We start from the raw sequence: 6,090 nt of genomic DNA, 5'->3' as shown, positions 1-6,090 counted from the left end.
CTGTCTGTATATATTGCCGGGAAAAACTATCGGCTAACGCAACAGCCGCGTATCGGCCGGCCGATAAAATTGGTCTATCACTAGTTCAAATGCACAGAGAGCCCACCAGTAGCACATTTGATACAAAGGCATATCATTCATTTAGTCTAGTTAGATTGTGTAGAGATACAAAGTTTGGATCAGGTTATCGCTGAAAATGTGTTGCTGGCATTGGAAATGAATCCAATTTACCCACCATATCTATTAATGTGTCTACTTAACTATTTTTGTGCTAAAGAAGTACTTGAAGCTGATGGTGCCAAACTGCGGAGGTAATGTCTTCATTTACAGATCATACTTAAGCCAATTCCCACCTGAGTTTGTCATTTAATTAATTAAAAGACAACATGCCATATCACTGTTTCTACTGGAACAATCCCCGGCATTGGTGTCCTATTGGCCAGCCTCACACCACAGACACATTTCGTTGCCTTTTTCAGCTTGGCGGCTGTTGATTTTCACACCTGCTTATGAGATTATTGTGAGTACCATCATTCTTGTTGGTCCATGTCTGCCTCCTGTGTGTGGCGGTACACTCTCCCGCTCATCTGAAACATCTGGATGAAGTGGCCTTTGATCTGGCGTGCATTGGTTGTGTTTGTATTCCTCATCCGAGCTGCAGCTTAGAATTTAGACATGCTCAGATGACGGCCTTTCTATACAGCATAATAAGAGACTTTTATAACAGTAAGAGCGGTAGAGCAAACTTACTATCTCAGATATCTGAGGGCCCTTTGAGTGACTCACTTTGTCTTTTTGGCCTGCCTGTAATTTGACCTGCCCTCCAGCAGTGTTGGCCACCGCTGATAGCCTAATCTTCATCGCTCAGTTTCCCTGCTAACTAGCAGATGGGGCCTTGTACTTGACGGTGCACCTAGAATCTGGCTTTACCATTTCATTAGATAGCGGATATGGTTACAACTGTTTGCCCTGGGTGTAATGTGGGCTACAGCTCTTCAGTTGAATTGATTTATTTGCTAAGTGCATTTTACACATAAGTGGATTTTTTTCTGTGTGATTAGTCTTTCCCAAATAAAAGGAAAAAGTGTCATGTAAGATGAAGTGTGAATAGATTTTATACACAAAAAAAATCCCTCTTTAGATTCACTGTCCCTAATGTCGTTTACCCATATTTTGATGAACCCAGTGTAGGACTGTGTGATTTAGGCTGAAAATAATATCACAATTCAATCGTTTTATTTTTTTCATGCAAAATACAGGAAAATTAAAACGTGAAATAACATGTTTTAGGACAATTAGGAATAGAATACCTGCACCACCTACAGGGCTGTAATCATTATGCCTATTTAAAAAAAAAAATTACAGGTTGTCACACACAGCTGTGGAATGTCAGTGCCAGATTCAACTAATTAGAGCTCGGTTTAATAATCAGTTATAGTAGATATCTGAAGACTACTGGCTAGCTAGTGTTAGCAATCTGGTATTGTCGATTATCTATTCTAAGATGGGGTGAAAAAGAAAAGCTTTGGCTTGTTTGTGTTTCTATAAATTACAATCAATCATCCAGCAACGGTGCCCTTGCAAAAATAGATAGCGGAAGAAGAGGGACATGTGCCGGATGTCAGGCTCTATCCCAGCAGTGTACATCCATTGAGCCAGACGTGCAACCTTGCTACATGGCAGGTACGGCCTGAATAAAGTAGAATCTGAACGCTGTCCTGTCGTAACAAGAGACAACACCCCGTCAACAAGCGCGGATTGTGGCAGTCTTTTTTTCAGTGTGTCTTTTACGTAGATGCGGCGGCAATATTTTTTAATTGCGGCAGACCGCTGCTACTAAATGTATATAGCGGAAACACTTACTATTCACGTTGCCGTTTACAGCTTTACTCGTGACATAAGACTAGCAATGTAGGTAGCTCAAATCCAAGACCAGTTTTGACTGGAAATAAACTTTTTAGCACGTTGTCATAACAATTTTCTGGGATGTAGACATTCCACACATGACAATAAAAACCAAACATCTAATTCATTGAAATAATGTGATACATCGTCCAACCCAGTGTATTTATTGAGCCTCACAGCTAACAGAAGCACCTATTTAGGACGAACGACACCATACGAGGAAATGGTGAAATCGGGAGCTGCAGATGGGAGGGATCAACCGTCAAGACGCATCTGAACACACAGTCCTAATGACGAGGCAAGCAGTGGTAATTTCAAACGAACACTGATGAACAGGATTGGTATCGGATTCACTTCCAAAGAAAACGGAGCCTTTTCCAGAATTGCATGATGTTAAAGGGATAGTCCAAGCTGTATTATATTTCCAAGCAGGTGGCTTACTTTAACACTAAGAAGCAATCACACCAAGTCCAACTTAGTCAAAGGAAAACATCTTGTCCCTGACATGGATCACCTGTGTTGGCAGCGTTCTGGAAACAAGTGCATCGGTGTCTTCCACTGCAAAAAGACTGGTTTGAACCCAGGAAACGCTGCTCACCCCTGAGCTACAGTGCCATCGAGATTAACATGGCTGATTACTGAAATGAAAGTGCTTGCAGTGTTTACAAGGGTTAAATTGTGTTTGATATTGCTTATCTTTTTGTGAGCTGACCTTTATATCAGCATACGGGCATTGACGTTTCAGAAGATTTTTTTTTTGTGTAAAGAGTTATACATGCACAATATATTTTTTTTTTATTTACACCGCAATATCAATATGCACATCGCAAATGGCTGCAACACATTGCGATTGACGGATGTTTTTGTTTGTTGAAAGAAGAAATCAGTAGAAAACTGCACTTTAAAATGTAAACCTCCAGTTGTTGTTTTTTTAGTGGTGGCAATGTTAAATTTGTTAAAAAATGATTTTTAGTTGGAAGTGATTTCCTTGTTTTTAAATTTGGGGACCTTTTTTGTATTTTTGCAAATTACTGAAAGCAGCAGAACTGACAGAAATATCCCTATCGTGATATTTAAAGTTATTGCACATTGCATATTATCCTCATGTTGTGCAGCCCTAACTTGTCCACTTGCTTGCTTCCTACTACTAGTGTGACTTTAAGTCTGCTGTCAGGAAACATGTAGTCTGTGCTGTAACTAATCCAACTGTTACAGTAGGTTCTCAATTGGCTCCGCCTTCAGTAAATGGCCCTGCGATTATTGACTTTAAGCAAACCCTCCTCAGTCTGTCGGAGAGCCAGCTCCATTAAATCCAAGCAAACATTTCTGTCCAGACATTGTCACTGGGTGGGTGTGTTTGCATGTGTGCGTCCAGGTCCAGCAGGGGGCAATGGACTCCCACACACGACACACTGAGGGCATCTGGGCAGCTGAGGGTAATCGCAGCCAGGAGGATCTGCACTGGTGTGATCCAGATGACCATAAATAACACAACACAGCGGCTGTTTGCAAATGCACGTCTATTCATCACTTCTCAACGTTCCTCAGTTCCCCGCCCGTTGCACTTGTATTATTTTGGAGGGAAAACATGTCTCAGTATTGGCAGTGATAGTGCACGTTTCTCTAAAACAAGGCTGCGGGCCGTACGCCAAGTTTGGCCCATGCTCCTTTTTATTTTGGCCCGTTATGGCATTTAACATGTTCATGCTTATTCTTCTTATTTTGAAAACGCTGTAACATTTTAACCGTAATGACTGTGAAATTTGTGCAGCTAAAAATGACTTATTGGGAGTTTTTTAAGACAATGTCGAGCACAGGACCGTGCTGGTAAACTTCCCTATTAAAATAAATACTTAAGTTTTATCTGCAATGAATTTTGGTCCAACATCCACATTTATAACTTTGCCAGTGGCCTTCCACATCCAGATGCATTTTGCCCATTCGAATGAAATTATTTGGGCACCTCTGCCCTAAACAGTTGCTAGAGTATAATACTAAAGCCTCGTGGTTTGTGTTGGTTGGAAGTTGCGTGCCACTCAAGTTGGGGAGGGATTGATGTTTTTCTCATCATGCATGGATTAAAAAAACCACAAGAAAAAGGGGAAGTGCAGACATTAGCAGCTGCAGTTAAACCCCTCCCCAAGCCCCCACCCGTCTTTTTCTTGCTTGTGCCCAGACAGCGGTTGATGACGCTGCAGTCGGGACTGGTGCCTATCTCTCCCGGTCTCACTCACTCTTACTCTCTGTACAAATGAAGGCTGAGTGTATTTATAGTCCAGCGTGTCGCCCGGCAGCCAGCGGACGGGGGATTACCTTGGCCACGATGAACAAGCGGGGCCTCATTCAGTAACAGGCGCTCGCTCAGTGACTCACGGCTACGCAGGCAGGGTTCACCACAATATCACTGCTGAGGTATTTTGCCCGCACGCGTGTGTTTTTGTTCGTCTGCATTGTCGCATTATAACGGGGTGTGTTATCAAATCCAAGAACCCCTGATTCGGAAGTTGGCATGCTCCATGAGAATATTTTCTCCCAAGTCAAGTGCAAACTTCTCAAGAATGTGAGAATGATTTAGATTCAGAGGAATTGTTTGCTTGATGCTGGCTCCCAGCTGTTGGTGTTGCAGACAGTTCACTCGGTTCTACCACAGGCTGCAACGCTGTTTAGATGAAAAGGGGTGTTATTAAAATCACCCCGATTTTACACTTTTTTTCTATTCAAAGTAGTTGTTTTAGGTCAACTCTTCCTCTGAGATATATTGCTGTATAGAATAATCCTCACTTACATAGCAAATGGATCAGATTGTTGGGAAAATGGGATTTTAGAATAGAAATGTATGACAAGCTACACTGTTTGTGTGACGCCAGATACATTTTCTGATGTGTCATGCCACTGACTAATTTTGCTAGTCAGCTCTTTGTCATAAAAAGACCTGCATATGTTGTGCAGTGCTCATTCTTAACTCAGCTTTTCTTGTGGATCATGCTTTACTCAACCCCTATTGAAAAGCGCCATGGGCCGGGTGGAAGTGATTACCCCGGGCTCTGTCAAGCTTGCGCTCCTTTACTAGTAAATTGAGGTGAAAGCTCACTGTGGAAACTTATCAAATTGCATTTTTCAAAATACACTTTTGAACTGTGTAATATACACTGAATGTGTAGAGTAATAAAAGGATTTGTTTCATCACTGGGCACACTGAACTCTTAGTAGCTTCATGTAGGGCCGTGCTATTAATCAAATTTTGATGGTGGTTTTGATGTGGGTGCCTAATGATCACAAAAACAATAATCAAGAAAAATAATTATTTTGCACATTACTTTAGCAAGAAAACTTAAAACTTGTTTTGTCTTGTTCTGAAAAAATGGAAAAAAAATCAGGAAATTTCTCACTGCTGATTTGTTTAACTGTTTAAGGTCAATAAATGCAATGCCTTTCACGAGCCCGAACTTGACCCGGCCAACGGGCTGGGCCAATATTTCCCGCCACTATCCTCGGACCAGGCCCTTGATGAAGCGTTTGTGTTTTTTTTTAAATCATTACTTTATTAGCATAATTGGATGAGGAGAAAGCTATGCCTCTCCAACTTCTCCTGTAGTGCGGCCAGTGCGTCGGCGTGCAGACTGGCGAAGGACAGTATTAATTAGAGCCTGACCGATACATCGGCTGGCCAATATACATTGGGTATCGCCATTTTATAATGGCTGATTTATAAAAATAAATATTCATTTATCAGAATCATTTAAAATGACAAATGATTCCGATAAATTAATATTTAAAAAAATAAAAACAGACTGTTAATCATGTTATGAGCGTTGGTGTTGCATAGTTTATCCACCAGAGCGCACTCTACCACGTCCCCGGCATATCAGGTCGAGGTTTATTTTTTACGTTTCTTCATTCTAATCCCTTTGCGATTCGTTCCATTCTGTATAAACTAACAACGCAGTCAACAATCACACTACTATGAAGTCTTTTCCCTCCAATTCTCTGTTGAGGATGTTTGGGTGTCTATAGGTGGTGCTGTTTGTCTCTCAGCCATGGTTGCTTACACCGGGGGTTCCCAAATCTTTCAGCCCACAACCCCCAAAGTAACGGTGCAAGTGACTTGTGACCCCCCCACTATGAACGTATATAAACATTGCGCGCAACCGTGCACGCACTATAGGCGTAAAAATCAAAAGAGCT

The 6,090-nt window shown here is 41.6% G+C and overlaps 1 protein-coding gene and 1 long non-coding RNA gene across 3 annotated transcripts in view; one reads left to right on the top strand and one right to left on the bottom strand.

Annotated features, from left to right (window-relative positions):
- arid2 (AT-rich interactive domain 2) overlaps positions 1-6,090 on the top strand; it is a 51,928-nt gene that overhangs the window by 11,000 nt on the left and 34,838 nt on the right. The gene's annotated exons all lie outside the window — the stretch shown is intronic.
- The window catches only part of LOC116673438 (uncharacterized), a 28,086-nt gene that overhangs the window by 17,085 nt on the left and 4,911 nt on the right, over positions 1-6,090 (bottom strand). The gene's annotated exons all lie outside the window — the stretch shown is intronic.

This window comes from Etheostoma spectabile, chromosome 23 (genome assembly GCF_008692095.1).
Source record: "Etheostoma spectabile isolate EspeVRDwgs_2016 chromosome 23, UIUC_Espe_1.0, whole genome shotgun sequence".
In the NCBI taxonomy this organism is placed as follows: domain Eukaryota; kingdom Metazoa; phylum Chordata; class Actinopteri; order Perciformes; family Percidae; genus Etheostoma; species Etheostoma spectabile.
Note: the sequence above shows the minus strand (reverse complement) of the source record. Positions and strands in the feature narration are given on the sequence as shown.